Consider the following 20,404-nt stretch of genomic DNA (forward strand, 5'->3'; position numbering starts at 1 on the left):
AGAGAGAGAGAAAGAGAGAAGGAAAGAAAGAGACACAGAGAGAGAGAGACAGAAAGAGAGACAGTGAGAACGAAAGAGAGAGAGAGAAAGAGAGAAGGAAAGAAAGAGACACAGAGAGAGAGAGACAGAAAGAGAGACAGTGAGAACGAAAGAGAGAGAGAGAAAGAGAGAAGGAAAGAAAGAGACACAGAGAGAGAGAGACAGAAAGAGAGACAGTGAGAACGAAAGAGAGAGAGAGAAAGAGAGAAGGAAAGAAAGAGACACAGAGAGAGAGAGACAGAAAGAGAGACAGTGAGAACGAAAGAGAGAGAGAGAAAGAGAGAAAGAAAGAGAGACAGAGAGAGAGAGACAGAAAGAGAGACAGTGAGAACGAAAGAGAGAGAGAGAAAGAGAGAAAGAAAGAAAGAGAGACAGAGAGAGAGAGACAGAAAGAGAGACAGTGAGAACGAAAGAGAGAGAGAGAAAGAGAGAAGGAAAGAAAGAGACACAGAGAGAGAGAGACAGAAAGAGAGACAGTGAGAACGAAAGAGAGAGAGAGAAAGAGAGAAGGAAAGAAAGAGAGACAGAGAGAGAGAGACAGAAAGAGAGACAGTGAGAACGAAAGAGAGAGAGAGAAAGAGAGAAGGAAAGAAAGAGACACAGAGAGAGAGAGACAGAAAGAGAGACAGTGAGAACGAAAGAGAGAGAGAGAAAGAGAGGAAGAAAGAGAGACAGAGAGAGAGACAGAAAGAGAGACAGTGAGAACGAAAGAAAGAGAGAGAGAGAAAGAGAGAAAGAAAGAAAGAGAGACAGAGAGAGAGAGAGACAGAAAGAGAGACAGTGAGAACGAAAGAAAGAAAGAAAGAGAGACAGAGAGAGAGAGACAGAAAGAGAGACAGTGAGAACGAAAGAAAGAGAGAGAGAGAAAGAGAGGAAGAAAGAGAGACAGAGAGAGAGAGACAGTGAGAACGAAAGAAAGAGAGAGAGAGAAAGAGAGAAAGAAAGAAAGAGAGACAGAGAGAGAGAGAGACAGAAAGAGAGACAGTGAGAACGAAAGAAAGAGAGAGAAAGAAAGAGAGACAGAGAGAGAGAGAGACAGAAAGAGAGACAGTGAGAACGAAAGAAAGAGAGAGAAAGAAAGAGAGACAGAGAGAGAGAGACAGAAAGAGAGACAGTGAGAACGAAAGAAAGAGAGAGAAAGAAAGAGAGAAAGAAAGAGAGACAGAGAGAGAGACAGAAAGAGAGACAGTGAGAACGAAAGAGAGAGAGAAAGAGAGACAGAGAGAAAGAAAGAAAGAAAGAGAGACAGAGAGAGAGAGACAGAAAGAGAGACAGTGAGAACGAAAGAAAGAGAGAGAGAAAGAGAGAAAGAAAGAAAGAGAGACAGAGAGACAGACAGAAAGAAAGAAAGAGAGAGAGAGAAAGAGAGAAAGAAAGAAAGAGAGACAGAGACAGAGAGAAAGGGAGAGAGACAGAGAGACAGAGAGAAAGAAAGAAAGAGAGACAGAAAGAGAGACAGAAAGAAAGAAATAGAGAGAAAGGAAGAGAGCGAGAGAAAGAAAGAAAGAGAGAGAGAAAGAAATAGAGAAAGACAGACAGAAAGAAAGAAAGAGAGAGACAGGAAGAGAGCGAGAGAAAGAAAGAAATAGAGAAAGACAGACAGAAAGAAAGAAAAGGAAAAAGGAAAGGAAGAAAAAAAAAAGGAGGAAGAGAAAGGAAGAAAAAAAATGAAAAAGGAAAAGGGTGAGAGTGAAAAAGAAAGCGCGAAAGTGGAAAAGGGGGTGAAAAACAGAGTGAAAAAAAGAAAAAAGATTAGGAGTGGAAAAGAAAGGACATTCGGGAGGGGCGGTGCTGCCTAAGGTGCTTCCGCGCCCAGGAGCGAAGGAGCCGTTTGATCCCCTGGCGGGAGCGCCGCTCCCGGTGGCGGAGAACGGAGCGGTGGCTGTCAGTCCGAGACTCCAACTCCCGGCAGGCCCTGCGGCCGTAAAGCGCGGCGTCTGACGCAACGGCCGACGCGCCATATGAATGGCTGGCGGGCCGAGGCGGCCGCGTGCCGGGGGAGCGGGCTGGGCGCGGGGAGCTCCCGGCGCCTGTCCCACGCGGGACGGAGCCGCGGCAGCGACGCCGGAGGGGCGAAGCCTCCGTCCGGCCGCCCGCACGGAGCCGAGCGGCGCGGAAGGGGCGTCCGCCCGGTGCCTCGGCCTCGCTCAGCGGTCCCGGTGGCGGGGGCTGAGCTCGGGCGGGGCGCGCTGCCGCCCGCCGATGGCGGAGCGCCAGGCGGTGCTTTGCTGCCGCGGGCCGGGAGCTGCAGGAGCCGCCCCGGGCGAGCGGCGCCGGGCGCTGCCGCGGTCACTGTGCGGCGGCTGCCCTCGGGCTGGCGGAGGCGCGGGAGCCGCCGAGCTGCAGCCGTCTCCCTCGGGCCGCTGCCGCTGCTGCGGGCGGGGGCGGACGAGCGGCTGCGGAGGCGGCTCCGCGGCGTGCTCAGCCTTGCGAGCAGAGAGCGCTCGACATCGCTGGCATGACACGGCTGCTGAGTGCCTCAGTGCTCGTGGCTCTTCCTTCCACGCAAACAGATGGAGCGGCATCGCTGAGCAGTAAAACACAGCGATGGCCCGGAGAATGGCGAGCGCAAGGAGCGCCGGGCAGGATCCTTCTGATGGCACAGGTGCGATCGGCAAACTCAGCCCCTTGTGCCCCTGCCCTCCCGACCCCCAGGGGAAATGCTCTCCAGCCTCGAGCTGCTGAGAGACAAAACGTGTGATTTGACACTAGGGTCCGGAAAAGGTTTCCGTTTAGATTAGCAAATGCCTCCATTGTTCTCGGTTACGTCCTAGGATCGGTTTTAGGCAGTGACTTTCTACCGCTTGTCGGATTTTCTTGTGCAATAGTAAGAAAATAGGCAGGTCTGATACTGGTTTCGCTTTTTTTCTACTTCATGTTCCATGAGCTGCTTTTATCCAAGCAATTGTTTTAAAGTTCTACTGTAGGCGTTTCTGGTTCACTTTTTTTTTTTGTTTTTTTTCCTCTAAATCGGCAGTAAATATAGCTGAGTAAAATTACCTTGGTTTTCTTCCTTCTTAAATGTTTTTATTGATAATCCTATTTGAATATGCAGAACACGTGGGTATGTCCTGTAATATATCCTAGCTTTTCTTGTTTACAGGGTACTCAGAAAATATTTTTCCCTTCGAGTCCCACTGAAACATTCTCCGTGCAATCTCCGTTAAGGTCTGTGTTTACAAATAAGCCACCATCAGCTGAGATATTTGCCTGTGTACCTTTTCCTGTCATTCAGAGCTTGCGTTCTGTGGTTTTTATGATAAACCTATCAAACTTGCGAAACCGTTTTGCAAGTCTTGACCGTTGAAGGCAGCAAGAAGTGGTTTTAAAGGCTGTTCTTGAGCAGACGAAGGGAAAAAGTGTGAATTTGCTGCTGAACTTGTCCTTTTTCATTTGACTTGCCTTGAATTATTTAGGAAGAGAGAGCACTAGAAAAAAGAGAGAAATAGAATTGGTTCTTGAGCCCTCCTAAAATGCTCCCTGTGATTCCGTGTGGAGCCAAAGTGAAGGGTGATGGAACAGAGCCCCTGTGCTTTAGAAGGAAATCAATTTCAACCTGATCTCCACCCTGAGTCTCCCTAATTTCTGTTTTTAAAATGCAAACTCAGTTTAGGAAGTGTTGGGAGTTAGTATTTTGGGGAAGAAATGGCAGTTGCACAAACCGTTCCATTTCCCAGAGGCTCTGGGAAGGATTCATTTTGTAAGCGCTGTAACTGCCATCGGTTGGGGGTTCGGGGTTGGAATGTGCACTTGCCCTCCTATAAAGCACTCGTTCATTTGCATTTCAGTGCCAGGAGTCTGGAGAAACTGGAGAAGAGCCCAAGAGACATTTTTCATCCTGAGATACAAAAGGTAGGAAGTGACTTTTTTTGGTTTGGTTCTTTTTCTTTATGATTTCCTGGAAATAGAAGTAATTAAGTATAGATCCTACTGGTTTGTTTCTTCCAGTAGCTAATAAGAATAATAATAATAATCTAATACTACTTAAACTGTCTCTTTATCCATTGAACTGGCCATTTCAAATCCAAACTTCTAAACACCAATAAAACCATCATCCTTGTAGAATCTTTAATAGGAGGGGGCTAAAGATGCTGTTTTTGTTGACAGGATTTATTGGTTCTTGAAGGGCAAGAGGTGAGTACAAGCCTAACTACTTCTTGCTCACAGACCCGTCCGGTGAATACGGCTTTGTATTTGGATGGGCTTTTGATGACTTCTAAATCAATTGCTCGTTACAGTAAAAAGAAGTCATGTTTTTTTGAACCTGACAGCAAAAATAACTTGAAGCACCAATTTAATAATAATTGATCACCCGTCTAAGTTAATGATTTTATGCTATACTATCAAAGTTTAAAGGTAAATTATTGTGTAGTAGGAGATGGTATAAAATGTATGTTCTAACGTGTAGGATGTATGCAAAGATTAGAGGAAACAAATTTTTATGTCTTCTGTTTGACTGTTTACCAAATAATATTTGGTTTTATTTTCCTGGGATCGGTGAATTTTAAATTTGGAGTCCTCTATGCTAAGGATGGTCAGCTTACAGGTGATGAAATGTTCAGTCATGGTGAGGTTTTCACCTTCTCCTTAATTGTTTTGCTCATCTGAAAAGAAAAAAAAAAAAAAAAAAAAAAAAGGTATGTTTATTATTTGTTACCCCGTTCTGTCCGTTTCCTCAGTATTTGCTGGAGCTCTGCTTACCCAAGCTTTGGGTAAAACAAGCTTTGGGTTCCTTCTGTCCCACTGGGTGTTGCCCAGTTTGGTTGCATCTGGTGAAATTCAGCCTGAGCCCTTACAGAACCAGCTCAAACCAGGTGAGAGCCATTCGCAGCTCTCTCAGGACACCCGGAGGAGGATGGGTGACGTTTCTGAGCATCTGGCAAGTGCACTTCTATCAAAACTCGGCCTGTGCAATTTCTGGGGAAAACCCTTCTGTATCCTGAAGGGTTCCTCAAAGTCTGTTGAGGATCCGGTTAGCAGTTGCTCACCTGGATGGTTCCAGCTCCTCAAGCTAACACTTGTACTCTTGCCCTGTAGTTTAGATCTATTGTAGTTTTGTTATTTTGCAAGATTTTACATCTTTGGACAGTAACGTGCATTTCACTCTTTGGAACCTCTCGGATCGTGCTTTGGTGCAGCACCACCTAATGGGACACTTGGCTGCTGTGCTGAAGGGCTTGGTTACTAGAATTGTAAATCCCGGAGAGTTTGTAAGTCTTCTGTCCCCAGGGAGGTGTCACGCTTTGTTCACCGTTGCTCTGTTTGTCGGGTGCTGCTTCTCGTCGGAGGTATTAACTTCAAACTGCCCTGTTCTTTTTTGAACTTTTTTTCCTGGTTCTCTCCGTAGGGCAGGGAAGGACTCTCGTATCCCGGTCGTCAGACTCAGCGCTGCCCGAGAAGATATAGAGACTGTAAAAATCATAAGAAGCAACTAGGACTGCAGAGGAAACAAACTGGAGAGAACAAAAGGTGATATTGTTCTCCTTAGCCTGGATTAGAAACATCCACTGCGCTTTGATGCCGGTGGCTGCCAGGGGCTCGTTAGGTCTCTTGAGGCAGGTGTAGGTGTTCACTTGTAGGTTCTATTTTTTGGCAAAGGACCACGAGAGAAGTTTATTTATAGATCCAAATAAACATTCATCTTATCTGAACATAACCTGTCATCCCCTTTCTGACATTAAGGACTCCTGTATAAATACTTGGGGGGGTTTTCTTTGTCGTTTCTGAATGGTTCCATTTTGCCGGCTACTTGAACGAGTCTGAGGGGGTTTAATTGCATACTGCTTCCTTGAAATTCTGTTGGTCTCTGCTTGGAACCCTTCTTGTACTGCTTAATGAAAGACTTCGGATGGTGTTTTCTTGCCTGTTTGTGTTTAAGGTCGTGCTCTGATGCATTTACAGAAGCCATGGCAGGAGAGAGTCAGCTGCTGGAGAAGAGGAGACAGTACTATCCCTGTGCAGCACGGAACTGTGCTACTGCTGTGTCATCAGCTGTGTCTGCACTGAAAGTAGCCACCTTCACTTGTAGGTAGCTCCTTGGTGCTTTAGGACACGCTGAGGGATTTATTCCTTTTGGGATCCACGATGAGAATTCCCAAGAGAGGTAGTAGTAATAAGGTCTGAGATTGGAAAAAAGCCTGTGTCCTTGGAATGTTGTTGTTGTCGTCAAAAGTTAATTTTTCCTTCTTTCTTAGCCAGTAGTCAGCTTTTTGCTTTATTTTTTGTGGTATCAGTATTTGATTGTTTAAAAAATTGCTTCAAAAGAACTGCAGTGGCTGGCCACCAGGACCTTGTTCCGATTTGCCTATTTGCTTGTAGCTAAAACCTTTCCATATTGTTTATCATTCTATTGAAGAAACTGCTGCCCAGTCAACTAAGAACTGAACATCTATCTGTCTAGGACATGGGGAGAGGATTTAGGTCATGTCTTTGTTTCCAGAAAAAAGTTCCAGTGTAGTTTCTAACTAGAGGAAAAGGGGGGGGGGGGGGGGGGGGGGGGGGGTGAAGACGCGGGGCTCTGATGCCCCTGGGGGCACCCCGAGGTGCCCAGGAGAGGGAGCCCCACTGCGGTGCAGGAGCAGGTATGTTATCACGTACTAGAGAGCAAATTATAAATAGAAATATGAAAATTATAAATATAAAAATATTTTTTAGATCGTTAAAGAAAGCGGTTTTTTTAACTTGTCAATAGGCAGGGTTTTGATGATAAAAATGATAAATACAAAGAATATGAAGGTAGAAATCTAAGTCTAGAAAGATATCATAAATACATACAGATAAAGTTTAAAACTAGAAGAAAAAATCAGTTGCAGCAGTAGATACGATACATAATATAGATAATACTTTAAATACATGTCTAGAATTTTATAGATATTATAGATAATTATTAATAGATTGCATCAAAAGAAACGATAAATATAAATGTGAGTATAATTACACAAAGTATAAAAATATTTCGATACCGTTTAAAAGAAGGTGTTTTCGTGTATTTATTTGGTTAGAGATGGGGTTTTTGTTTGGATTAATAGACGTATTCTAGAAATATAAATCTAACTGTAGAGAGATCCAATCGATAGAGGAGGCTATTTCTAAAAACACAACCGAACGCCGCCGCCTTCGGGGGAATCGCACGAGCTCGGCCGAAGCAAGGCGAGAGCGGCCGACCCTGACGGCCTCGAGCGAACCGAGGCGAGGCTTCCGAGGCTGCCTGAAGCGAAGCGAGCCGAGCTCAGGCGAAGCGAGCCTGCTGCTCTCGTGCGCGCTGCTTAGCGCCAGTGCGCTCCCAGCCTAATGAGCTCCTGCCCGAGCCCGCGCTCCCGGTCGTGTCCGCGCCGTGGCCGGGCCACCCGCGGGACGCGGCAGCGGGAGAGCCCCGAGCCGGGCGAGCTGAACGGGAGGCGGCGGCGCTTGCCCGCCCGCCGTCGGGGAGCCGAGGCGAGGCGAGCGGAGCCGAAGAGGCGAATGCAGGCGCCAAGAGCCGAGTTGAGGCGCCAAGAGCCGACTCGAGCCGAGCGTCTCCGGAGCGAGCCGAGCTCCGCCGAGCGCCGCAGCATCCCGGGTAGGGCGAGGCGCCGGGCCGGGCTCGGGGTGCAGCCGGGGCTCTGGGAGGCTTCCCCGCCTGTCCCTCTCTCTAGCCCTCCTTCCTTCTCCCCGTCTTCGCCTTCTCTCGCTCCCTTTCCCCCATTCCCTCTCCCCCCGCAAAGCCGGCTCCTTCCTGTCCTGTCCCTAGCCCGCTACTCCCTTCTGTTCCCCCTGTCTCCTTCCTCTGCCCAGCCTCCGTGTACCCTCGTCCCGGGCTTTCCCTTCCCGTGCCGCTTTCCTGCACAGCCCGAGCTCCCTCGCCGCCCTTTGTCGTGCCCTGCTCTCGCTCCTCTCTTCCCGTGCCCCCTTTCCTTCTTTGCCCCGCAGCCGCGGGGCTCGGGCTGCCGGAGAATAAAGCCCCGAGGGCCGGAGCCCGGCGCCCCTGGGCCCTTGCGGGAGTCCCCGCGCGGGGCCGGAGGCTCTCGGCGGATCCCCCCGTGCCGCTCAAGCAGCGCGGCCGACAGCGCCGGAGCTGCGGCTTTGCCGGCATCGCGCTGAGAGCGGCCCCCGCTCCGTGCCGGGCCGTCCCCGCCGTCTGTGCCGCTCCCTCTCTCGCTGCCCCTGGCCCGTGACAGCGAGGCTGGGCAGGAACCTCAAGCCTTCTGGGGGCTGCCCCCCCTTTCTTGTTGCAGCAGAATCCCTTGCTGGGGCCATGCACGTGTGGGAAGGGCTTGGGGGAAGCGCTGCGCTGCTGTCCGGGGCAGTCGGATTCGTTCGGAGCCTTCTTTGGGGGTCAGGGAAAGGCGGGGTGAAGACTCGGGGCTCTGATGCCGTTGGGGGCACCCCAAGGTGCCCGGGAGAGGGAGCCCCACGGCGGTGCAGGAGCAGGTGGGGGGCGGGCGAGGGGCGGGGGTCACGCTGGGTGCCGTCCCCCGGAGGGACCCAAAGCTGCCACCAAATGCACAGGGAGGGGTGAGTGGGTGTAGGATGCTAAAACCTGGCAAGGCATTCGGTTTTCTAGGTATTGCTAAAGAATAGGAATTGGTCTCTAAACTCAGCTGGGGAGAAACCCTCTCTATGCACTCATTTGTTTACAGGAATGTAGAAGGTTCCGACTGGAGATGGGTAGTAGTTCTGAAGATATTGCCGTGAGGTTTTGATCTAGGAACGGACCGAGCTGTGCCCTGGAACCCTCAGAACAGCTGCAGGGGCTGAAGGCGATAGAAAGGGCTCTCTGGCACCTTTTGCCTCCGTTCTCTGCCAGCGCCCAAAGCGTGTCGCAGTCCCGGAAGAGGCGCTTGTCATCCCGAGAGCCAAAAGGAAGACGTGTAAAATCCCAGCTCTGCCTTGTGTTTCGTGTGGGTTTTTTACTTCGTATTGATGTCATTCCAGAGAGCAAGGAAAGAAGAAATGTGACCGGCTCCCACTATTACTGTGTGAAGGCTTTCTTGAAAGGCTGCTGTATTTCTATTGTCTTTTTCCACTCCAAGCTTGACTTTTGCCCTCGTTTTTCGAGCTCTGCTGCATTGGGGGTGTCCCAAGGAGGGCGGGGTTCCTCAGCAGGGCTCTTAGGAGGCGGCGCTGATTCTGCTTTTTCTGCAGGCGTCTCAAAGCGTGCTACCAGAATGACAGTTTTGTGCACTGGAAAGCTTTCCCTCAGTGCCATCAGCGCACGTCCGTGTCTGAATTGTGGAAGCAGACGGACTAAGAACAGCCAGCACCCGGAGCAGATTTCTGTTGGCTCTGTGTCTGTGAGAAGCGGGCTGTGTGCTGGACGGGGAGAGGCGCTGTTGGGGAGTGGCATCAGCGCCAGGTGTGAGCTGTGAGGATGATGAGGGGCCGGCTCCTGCCGGGGGGGGGGGGTGCGAGGCTGTTTTAGGGGGAGGCTTCGCCTCAGCTGCCTTTTGCATGGAGCTGCTGAGTAGAGGGGTTCATGGGGGGGCTCCCGGGGCTGTCTCATGGAAGGACTGCGAGAGCTTCTGGCAGCGTCTGGGCGAACACCTGGATACGCGCTTGGATCCGCGGAGCATCGCTTCAAGGAGGTGCCGAGGGACGAATCTTTGCGCCGGGAAGCAGCAGCCGAACGGCTGAGGGCGTGTGGATTTGGAGCGGGGACTTTGGTCCTTTCCCTTTTCAATTGGATCTTGGCAGTCCCCCCTCCCCGCTTCCCCAGGAACAAAAAGGGAGCTTGTGAAGACAAAAGAAATGAAGGAGAGGCAAGCAGCTACTCTCCTAATATTGTCTGTGTTTGAACTAGGGGGGATCCGCTTTCGCTTGCGGTTCCAAGGATGTCGATTGAAGGAAAAGCTGCCTTTTCCCGGCTGTTAGGGGTATCCCAGGGGTGACAGGGAATCCCTGCGTTCCATTTGAACGGGAATGGGCAAAGTATTGTTGTCATCGGATGGCTTTGATTTGAAGGTAGCCAGCCCATTTTCATCATCCTAAGGTTTAAATGGAGGGGACAGCGCTGGTGTCCCTCCTTAGCAAGGGTTTGAATGGAGGTCAAAATCCCCCCTTGCACATGGCTTGAAGGATTTCATTGGAGGAAAGCCCCTTCTTTTCTGCTCTCCTAGGGGATGAACTTGAAGGGGAGAAGCCATTTCTTTGCCCTTGTTGAAGCGAGGTGAGCGCCGCCCGCGGCGTCAGTTTCGGGGTTGAGTTGCGGGAAGCCGCAGCTCTGGCGGCGTTTGCAGGGCTGCAGTCGGGCTGTGCCGCTGCATTTGAGGGCGCTTCTTGTGGCCGCGGCCCGGGCCGGAGCGTTGCCGCTCGGGAGCGCTGCCGGCCCGGGCCGGGCGGGTGCCGAGGCGCACGGGGAATTTGGCGCGGCAGCGGCGGAGCCGCTTTGCCGGTGCGAGCCGCCGTGCGGAGCCGAGGGCAGCTGGCGCCGGGCCGGCCAAGGGCGGCAGAGGCGGCGCGGGCGCTGCTGCGCCGGCCCGGCCGGTGCCGGCCGCTCTGTCCGCTCCGGGCGCGGGGCTCGGGCGCCGCCGGGGCCCCCCGGGCAGGGGGAGCGGGCGGGGGCGGGGGGGTCTCCGGGGCGGCGCCGCCCCTGCGCGCCGGAGCAGCCGCCGGAGGAGCCGCTTTGCCGCCGGGAGCCGCGCTCCGTCCGGGGCCGGCAGCGCGCGGTTGGGCTGCCGCAAGTTCTTGGTTCGGAGGTGCTTTGTAGGGATCGATCGCACGGGTTTGTTCTGGTCGCAGTGGGTGTGCGCTAAGGGCTATGGCGTTCTTCCTGACCGGTACGGTTCTCGGTTCTTCGGGTGGTGACGATAAAGGTTTGGTTTGAATCGAGTTCCGTAGTCGGATATTTTTTTTGCCGGGCTATTCTGTTTTTAAAGGCGTGCAATGGTTTCTACGGGTCGTTGCGTGAAGCAGCGGCTCGGATTTTAATTCTGTCGCCGTGGCTTTTATTAGCGTGGGCGTGTAGCGTTTGTTTCGGTGGGTTCGAGGTGGCGTCGTGTCGTTAATAGCGGCGGGGTTTTTAAAATCTCTCTAATTGCGTTTGTGTTTCTCGTCTTCCAGGGCTTTTATTTCTTTGGTTTGTTTGATTGTAGTGTACGTTTTATTGTGACGGATCATTTGGGAGATCTTGTCAATGGTTACGTTTCTCTTTCGGCTTTGTGTTTATTTCTGGGTGGTATTTTTATTTTGATCGAATGAGGCTCTATGCGTTTATTCTTCAGTTGGGAATAATTTTTTTGAGGTAAATTAAAGTTGCTTTGGTTTGGGGGACTTTTGTTTTACAAATGTATTTTCTTTTGGTTTTTTTTGTTTTTTTGTTTTTTTTTTTCTTTTGGTTTCTTGTTGTCCTTTGACGTATTTGGTGGTTATTGATCAGTTTTATTTTTGGGAACGTGGGTATTTATATGGTGGGTCTTTTTAAGTTGGGTTTTTTTTTTTTTTTGGGTAGTTATTTTCTTATTTTTTAGTGGTTGAGATTTTTTGTTTTTTTTCTATTTCGTTCATTAGTTCGCTTTCTAAAGTTCTTTTGACAGAGTATTGCTTATTCTTTGAGTTAGTGTAGATGTAGAATTTTGGTTAGTTTTTAAAATAACGTTCAGGGTCAGTGGCACTGATTGGAGTTGAGCGAGTTGGTTTGGGTTTTTTTAGAGGTTTTTGTGATTTGCTGCGTGTGTTTCTCAAGGGTTTTCTTTTCGTTTGGTTCCATTTTTCTGATGTGATGAGAACTGTTAGTGAAAAGAGTGTTGTGTGTTTTTTTCGCTGGCAGTCGTTTGGCTGGTGGAGGTATCTTGATGGTTTTGGAAGACATTGGTGGGAATTCGATGCTGTTTGTTTTGTCATTGCATTTAGGAATTGGATTTTAAATGTAAAATTCTAAGGATAGCTATCTTTAAACAAAACGAGTAGATGTGTAGAAATGGGAATAAACTTTCATTTTGATCTATTCGATCTCTATTTAAAATTTAACAGGTAACTTAAGTCATGATATATTCCAATAAGATATTGTATTTTTCAAAGAGCATTGTGTATGTTGATAGATATATCAATAGAGATGCTAAATATAAACACAGCTCAAAGGAAATTTTAAATCTAGAAATGTGTTGCGAATCTATGCAGATATATAGATCAAATTATTAAAGGATTGTAAATGTAAAGTGACATAAATCCATACAACACGTAATACAAGTGATACCGTATAGATCTTATGATGGTATATTATAGGAAACGGCTATAAATCTAGTACATCACTATGATATAATATCTAAAACATTATAGATATGGTAACTGTAAATACAACAACATTATTAAAAGTAGTTTAAAAGAAAGGATGGTTTTGTTTTTTACTTGGCAAAAGCAGGGGTTTTATTATAAAAACTACAAATACAAATGATAGAAAGGTAGAAATCTACTTGTAAAAAGATCTCATGAATACATCAAGATGGATATAAAAATTGAAAATATTAGAAAAAAGAAGTTGTAGCAGTAGATTTGGTACATGATAAAAATAATGATTTATCTCTATGATGTGAATAATAGATATGTGATATGTAATGATGAATGGAATGCATCAGTATAAACGGTGACTATAAAAGTGAATCTAATTATGCAAGCTCTAAATATAAAACTATTTCAATAGAGTTGAAAAGAAGGGTTTTTTGGTATTTGTTTGGTTAGAGATGGGATTTTTTTTGGAAGAATAAAAGTATGATAGAAATCTAAATGGAAGTCGAGAAATATACAGTCAATATATAATGATATTGCTAAAACCACAAAGTATGAATAAATACAGATAATAGGAATAGGCATAATAGATGGTATAAAGGACGTAACACATCACTGTCCGGTCTAAATATGCGTGTGAATAGAACTAGGAAAACTAGAACTATCAAATTTATTTCAAGAAGGCATGAAAGAAAGGGGGCTTATTTGGTTCTTGTTTGGTAAGAGGCAGGTTTCTGGCATTTATTTTTAGAGGAGTTTTTGGGGGGGATGGCCCCTGTTCTTTTTTGCCGCCTTGGCCGCCCGCAGGCCCAAGGCGCGCGGCGCCCCCGGCTGGGGTGGGCGGCAGTGCTGCCGCCTTGTGGGCAGAGCGCGGTACTGCAGCCCGCCGCCGCCGCCAGGCAGCCCTCTTGGGCGTGGCGCGTGGCGGAGTTTGTTTGACCTTCTGAAAATGGCGGCGAAAAGGGCGGGAAAGCGGAGGACCCCGGTGTGTCTATGCGGACTGCCTGCACGGAACACGGACGCCGGCGCAGCCCCGGCGGAATTTTTGTGGCGTTTTAGGTGTACCCAACATGGGCTGTGGGGTCAGCGGCGCCGTGGGCGGGCGTATTTTGGCGTGTTTCGGACCGGCATGTGAGTAACCGCCTCTCTCGGCCGAGGGGGCCTCTCTGCGCCGCCATGTTGGGAGTGGCGTGTCACCAATGTCGCGGGAGTTTGTTTGACCTTCTGAAAATGGCGGCCAAAAGGGCGGGGATATCGCGGACCCGGGAGTCTGCCGCCCTGTGGCCAGAGCCCGGTACTGCAGCCCCCCGAGCCAGCGCCCTGCCCCTCGCCGCTGGCTGCCGGGGGCGGGGCAAGGGCGCGGCTGCCGAGCGAGGCAAGGGCGAGGGGCGGGAGCGAGGGGCGGGCGGGGCGGGAGCGAGGGGCGGGCGGGGCGGGCTCGGTAAATGGCCGGGAGGGGTGAAAGACGTTCAGGAGTGCAAAAGGGACACGATGGCTGAGAAGAATGGCCGGGGGGGGGGGGCGGCCCGGCGGGGCCGCTTTCGGCGGGCGGCGGAGGCGCGGTCGTAGCGCTCCGCGGGCCGGGGGCAGCGAGCGGGGGCGGGCGAACGCCGTCGGAACGGAGCTGCACCCCCCCCCGAGCCCGCACACGCGCCTCTCCAGGAAGCGACGGCGGGCCGGAAAATCCCGGCGGGGCGGCGGCGCTGCCCGCCCTTTCTGCCGCCAGCTTTGCAAGGTAAGACCGTCCGCCCCGCCCCGCCCCGTCCCGCCGCCCTCCGGTGTCTGTAAACAGACGGACTCCCTCTGGCTTCCCACTTCTCCGTGCTGGAGAGTGGGAGAAAGGTCCGTGCTGCTTGCCGTGTCCTCGGTGGGCAGAGAGCTCTGACCTTGCCTTGCATGGGCTGCTGAGGATTGGATCCATGGGGATGTGCTTTGATGCATTTAGTGACCTTTACAGATTTCTTTCCCCGCTTTTTTCAGTTCCCAGAATCATGGAAGAATTCAGGTTGCAAGGGGCTCTAAAGATCACCTCATTCCAAGGCTGCTGCTGCCGTGGGCAGGGACGTGCTTCCATCGAGCAGCTTGCTCAGAGCCTCATCGCAGAGCACCGACGGGCCTTGAGCACTTGCAGCGGTGGGGCAGCCCCGGGACCTCTGAGCAACCTGTGCCCTGTGCCAGCCAGGTGCCAGAGGAGGAAGGAAGCCCTTCCCACCTGGAGCAGAGGCTGCGTAGCCTTGTGTCACCGAGCGTGTGAGACAGAAAGGCCCTTCCTTTCTGGAGGGGTAACAACACTCAAAGCTCTTTCTCGGGACAAGCAGAGCAATGGAAGGCCAAAGTAGCCTTCAGTTCTTCCAGCAGCTTTGGGAACAACTTGAAGGAGGAGCAGAGCTGGCCTGGTGCCTGCCATGGCTGTCTGTCTTCTTGGCTGAGGCTTTATAAATGAGGCGCTTTTCTGTAGTTCCTTTTCAGGCATGACGTGCAAGTTGCCCCTAGAAGTCCAAAGGCAGCTGTTTTCTTAGCAGAAGGAAGTCAGGAGGAGGCAAAGCCAGCAGCTAAGTCTGGATAAAAAACTTGGCTAACCTCTTTTCCCCCCCTCCTCCAAACAGGCAAGTGTGAAGCACTCAGCAGAGATCTGCCCGGGAGGAAAAGCAGAGCCAATCTCTGAGAAGAAGGGACATGCGAGCTCTGGCGAGGACGGCTGCTCCCCCTGGCCTTGGTGTGGGACCTCCTGAGCTGCCATTCCTGTGGTGGGAGTGTTTCTCCTCTCCTCCAGCCAAGCCAGAGACCGCCTAGGGAAGGAGCAGGTAAGGTTGAAGTACCGAGGTCTCCCAGGTAAGAAGTGACACGGCAAAAGGAAATGGCCTCAACTTGCAGCAGGGAAGGCTTAGATTGGATTGGAGGGAAAATTTCTTCCCTGAAAGGGTGCTGAGGCGTAGGAGCAGGCTGCCCAGGAAAGTCCCCATGCCTGGAGACATGTCAAGGATGTCAAGATGTGGTGTTTAGGGACCTGACTTGGGGGGGCAGCAGCTGGGCTCGATGTCCTTAGAAGGCTTTTCCAACCGCAAGTATCCTACGGATCCTATGGTTCTGGAAAGCCTTGACCCCTCTGGCTCTAGCACAGCACCTGGATGCTGACAAAATGAGGCTGGTCCTAGAGCCTGGAGGTCCCTGTGCCACAGGGAGAGGACAAGCCGGTGTCACCTGCAGGGAGGGTCTCGTCCCCAGAGAGCCGTCAGTGACTCCGTCCCTGCCCGGGGCTCTGGGTGCGCCCTCGGGGGGCGGGGGACGACACCTGCCCTCAGGTGTCCCTCTGGGCACCTGGGAAGGGAACCAGGTCCATCCGTGCGGCAGCTCCAGGGCTTGCAGGCTTTGGGGCTTTGCAGCTGTGTGCCTTGTCACAAGGTGGCAGGGACGTGACACTGCCTGGCAACGCTGCTGGCCTCGGATCCTTGCTGCTCTCATCCTTATCCCATATGGATTTAGCAGCAATCTTCTGTCTTTGCTTTCAAACTGTCCTTGGGAGAGTTCCAAGAGAGGGTCATTAGTTATTTCAAAGCCTACATCTTTTACCTCTTGGCACTGAAGAGAAAAGACACAAACCTGCTTTGCATCCTTCTGCCTGGAAGTCATTGTGACACACAGGGAAGGGAGGAAGGGGCTGGCCGGGGTCAGCCTCTGCTGAGCCTCAGCTCTGGCTGCTCCTGCTCACAGGGTAAAGCCAAAAGCTGTCGTGATCAAAAACGCAGGCCGCCCTTCTGACCTGAGTCACAGGGGCCGTTTCTTCTGAATGAATCAAGGTGGGAAATCATTCTTGGAGCTTCAGAAGAAAAAAAACCCCAAAACCGTAGGTACGTTTGTAAGAGTGGGTATGTACGTACATTTCCTTCGATGAAGAAGAAAATCTTAGAAATATCATGTCACGTCTGGCTTCCTAGAGAAGATCCTGACCTCTGGGCTTCTGAAAGCAAATGGCTGTGCATTTATAGGAGCGTTTCCCTTCTTTTTATGTGCCTCCCCCAGTCATCTTCTACCCTTGCCCACGGCAAGGAGAGCGCGGTGATTTGGCTGCTCCGCTCTGCCGAGGTTGTTGCAGGCTGTGTAGCAGGGAGTGAGGCCTTTTGTGGCTGCTCATCAGACATTTTCCTACAGCCTTCTCCCTGCAATGGTAAAATGAGACTTGTGTTAGCGAGCAGTCAAGTAGAGCAGGTAACATTAGAAAAGAATTGTTTCTGAGCTGCTGTTCACTAGCACGTGTTTCCCCTTTCCGGCAGAGTGCAGCCGCCCAAGAAGGGATTTTTTTGGCTCAGCCAGATGTGCTCCCGCCTCCCACCGAGACGCTGAGACGGAGCTGGGTTTGCCTTCCAATGTCTTGGAACAGAGGTTCATGGGAAGTTTTCTCAGCTATCTAAGGCACGGAGCCCTGGAGCCAAGTCAGCCTGAGCTGCTGCGTGCTTGCTGTGAGCCTTGAGGTGAGCGCACATCGTTGCGGGCTTGGGATCGATTGAAATGCGCTAAGGAAACCAGCTCTGGGGAGGGAGGGAGGGAGGAAGGGAAATGCTCTCTTAACATGTGCCAATTCTTCTGTCAAACCCATCAGGGCAGGACAGCGTTCAGACTGAAAGTGTAAGAAGATGTGGAGTGAGACAGAATCTGACAGGAGCACCGGACTCACAAGTGCATGAATTTTGCTTTTTGCTTGGATTCAAACTCGGAAGTTGTAAGGAATTTGGGAAGGAGAAGGGACATTTCAGAAGGAGAAGAAGAAAAAGAAGTTGTTGTTTTTACAGCCCTGGCAAAATCTTTGGTTCTAGCTAATAAAGGAAGCTAGTTGAAATAAAAAAAAAGAAAAAAATGGGTTTTTTTCCTTCGCTGTTGTATTCGTTGGTGGGTCGTTATAGGGTGTGTTGTTTTATTTCTTGGTCCTATTAACTCTGTGTAAATAGTTTTTTGAGTGAAGCTAACTTTCTGGACGGGTTGGTTTGTATTTGAGGTAGGATTAATTTCAAGAGGTTTCTTTCCTAGACTTCTGATCGGTATTGCTGGGATTTTGGTTTTTTTGTTTACTGTATGTATCAAGAGAGAGATTTGGTAGGGCCAGCTGGGCTGCTGGAGTTTTGGGTGTTAATTTATTAGATGGCTTTTGTTAAACACAGAATAATTATGTAAGTTAACAGCAAATTACCCAATATATCTAGGTAAGCTACCTAAACACAATGCTTTATGTCTTACCATTTTTCTGTTCTTCTGCTCCAAGTAGTTGTGTCAAAAAAGAAAGCGCTGTTATTTTTCTGAAGAGCTTTCTTCTATAACAAGGCCTTTACTCCCTTTGAATTTGAGTCAGAGGAGCCAAACAGCTGCAGCTGCTCTGTGGGCTTCTATATTTGGTGGGATTAGCCCCCTCCCTTTTCCCAGGCATCATGGGAATGGGAGGCGGGTACCATCAGGGGTATATTAACCCCAGCTTTTGGTGAGGGGCTTCATTCCGTCTCTGGGGTGTGCTGGGGTGAGAGCTCTCCTGTTATTTCAGTGAAGAGCCTCTTTTAGCTTAGCTTGCTTTCAGCAGGTGTTTCTGGGCATCTAAAGCAATAGAGGCTTTGAAGATACTGTGAAGAAAATGGCATGGAATACAGGGAGTATTTAAGGTGAAGATTTCGGATTTTGTGTTTAGGGGTGATAAAGCGTATCTGCAATTTCTGGTTTTGTTCTTGTTTTGTGTTTTTATTGTTTTTAGGAGGTGCACAGCTTCCAGAGATCCCAGGTTGTGTCAAGCACAGCACTTCTTTCAGCAGATTCATCATGTCACAGGAGGCATCTGGCAGTGTTAAAAATGATGTTTGAGATTGAGGCTTCAGGTGAGTTGAGGGTTGTGACTGGGAGAGGGAGGGTGAGCAGGTATCCAGTTAGGAGTTATTGGGGGGCAGGGGGGTTTGCAGGCAGCAGGGTGAGAAAGGGTGTTTATTTGAGGGCCCCCCCACACAAGGCTTTTCAGAAGCATAGCAGAGGCATTCACATGTTTTCCTCACACAAGGTCATCCACTGCACTCACAGGAATGCCATTTCACTTTGCTTTTCTCTAACCCAGGTGCCACTAATAATAAAGGCCACAGCCTTGGAATCAGGATGAAGGTGGAGCCTGAAAGAGCCAGGCACACTCAGGAGAGGGCAAGTAGCTGACTTGCTGGGATTTGGCCTACATAACTCTAAACTCATACGTTGGTTTTGTTTTTCTTTATTGTAGCTGACCGAGAGGCTAACAGGTGATCACGGGGCCCTCCGAGGCAGACTCATTTCAGGTGCAACGTGGATTCATATCACTGATCATCCAAAAGATAAGTCGGGGGCCATGGCCTGGAGAAGGGAGGGTAGCAGGTTGGGAGTTCTTGGGACAGATTTAAAAATTAGCAGAGGGAAAAGCAATCTTCTCCAAGGGGCCTCTTAGGACAGCTAAAGGGAGAGACTCCACATTTGATGGCAGCGTGCAGGCGGGCAGGGCAGAGCAGTTCCGGTCCACGTCGTATTGTCCGGTGTACCGTGTTACCTACTGTGTCTTTGGGGTCCCTTTTGCCTTTTCCCCTCGAGACCCTCACCACAAGCATAATGTGTCGTGTTTAACGTCCCCCCGTTTGTCACGTTCTGTGTCATGGGTGTCTGCACATGTTTGTGCCGGAGCTGCTCTGCCCTGCCGCAGAGGCTGATGCAACAGGACAAGGCTCAGGGACACGCAGTTTGTGGGGTGTTGCCGGGCTCTAGATGATATTCCTAGATAGACAGAAGATGTTTGGAGCTGCGAAGATATCTTGCAGCCCTTTGACGTTTGTCCTCGCTTTCTTTCAGACGCAGAAGGATAAAATCCAGGGCAAAATCCATCCACCCATCCCGAGTGAGGAGGTTCCCCTGAGCAGGTCAGTCACCGCTTGTCTCTGCAGGGAGATTGTAAAGTGTGACTCTGTTACAGCTCTGTTCTTTTTCTTTTTAGGAAGCAAAGCTGGACATCAGCAGTCAAGGTGAGGTGGGCAAGGTGAGCATTGAGTAGCGTACAGAAGCAGTTGTTATTGCTCCAGTCTCACTTTCCGGTGCAACTCTAAGCATCTGTTCCTGTTTCTGCGCTTTAGGCAATCCACTAGGAGTATGCCAGGCCCCAGTCACCAACCGGCTGACGTGCCGGGTTTGCCGCTCTCCCGAGCCCTGCGGAAGAATCACGGGACTCGTTGATGAAGCCTCTGCCTTTTCTATATAAAGGTGTCACCAGGGTAGCCTTGGGCACGGGCCGAGGAGTTGCGGTGAGTCGGGGAAGTAGGGAGGAGGAGCTAGGGTCCACTCAGGTTTCAGCAACGCCACATCACCTCGTCTCCTCTTAGCCCAGGCGTGCCCCACGACGATGGCGTCAGCCTCCGAGTGCGGCTGAAGCGTGCGGCCCCAGGAGCCGGGCATTCTTGGGAAAAGAGTGAGTGGCAGAATTGTTGGGTTTTGGCCAATGTGCTGCTGAGGTTATGCATTGATATTTTGTTTACTTTATTGGAGCAGACGAAGAAACAACAGGAAGTTGTTTAACAACAGTGCCAGCAGGACCTTCCCAGCTGTCGAGGCAGCCTTTCTTTGCACCTGACACAGACCGGCATCCCCAGATGTCTGAGAGATAAGTAGAGGGCTACGACCCACAGAGGGGATGAAACCAGGGCGCAGGGCAGGGACCCACCGGGAGGGGTTTTTGAGTCCGCTTTGGAGACGGGGGTGTCCACGAAGCGGCCCCTTAGGCCTGGGGGGGAAATAAAAGCAAAGTCTCACTTTTGATCGCAGTGCTGAGGTGTACAGGGCAGAGCAGTCCCGGTGTGTATTGTGTCCCTTGTCTTTTGTGTATTATGTGTGGTTGGATGTGTCATGTCCTTTACCTTAGGCCTTTGAGGAGCCTAGCAGAAACCGTGGCATCATTGTTAGCATCTGTAATCTCTACATTCCTTGGCCTGGTACCCAGGCCATTGAACCTTTGACTCGGGAGCTCCGACAGGCATCAGAATTGCATCTCTCTTTGGAAGCATCCAGTCAGGTGGCTTTTCAGGTCTTGTTCTGAGCTGCACGGACAGCCGTGCTCCGCAATGCTCCATTTCAACGGATTAGGACTTGTAAGAATGTGAGGTTAGGGAGAGGATTCTGACCGTAGGATTCCTGG

The 20,404-nt window shown here is 50.5% G+C and overlaps 3 long non-coding RNA genes across 3 annotated transcripts; all 3 read left to right on the top strand.

Moving 5' to 3' along the window:
* Window positions 1–3,822: 3,822 nt before the first annotated feature.
* On the top strand, window positions 3,823–6,512 carry LOC143691896 (uncharacterized). The gene is made up of 3 exons (XR_013180704.1): window positions 3,823–3,891; window positions 5,387–5,508; window positions 5,918–6,512. It is a non-coding gene; the product is annotated as an uncharacterized LOC143691896 (long non-coding RNA).
* A 10,068-nt stretch (window positions 6,513–16,580) lies between these two features.
* LOC143693184 (uncharacterized) lies at window positions 16,581–17,093 on the top strand. The gene is made up of 2 exons (XR_013180703.1): window positions 16,581–16,706; window positions 16,835–17,093. It is a non-coding gene; the product is annotated as an uncharacterized LOC143693184 (long non-coding RNA).
* Window positions 17,094–19,230: 2,137 nt separating this feature from the next.
* Window positions 19,231–19,817, top strand: LOC143693180 (uncharacterized). The gene is made up of 4 exons (XR_013180694.1): window positions 19,231–19,255; window positions 19,350–19,517; window positions 19,596–19,681; window positions 19,762–19,817. It is a non-coding gene; the product is annotated as an uncharacterized LOC143693180 (long non-coding RNA).
* The last annotated feature ends 587 nt before the right edge of the window (window positions 19,818–20,404 follow it).

The sequence above is a fragment of the Agelaius phoeniceus genome, unplaced genomic scaffold (genome assembly GCF_051311805.1).
Source record: "Agelaius phoeniceus isolate bAgePho1 unplaced genomic scaffold, bAgePho1.hap1 Scaffold_375, whole genome shotgun sequence".
Taxonomy (NCBI): Eukaryota; Metazoa; Chordata; class Aves; order Passeriformes; family Icteridae; genus Agelaius; species Agelaius phoeniceus.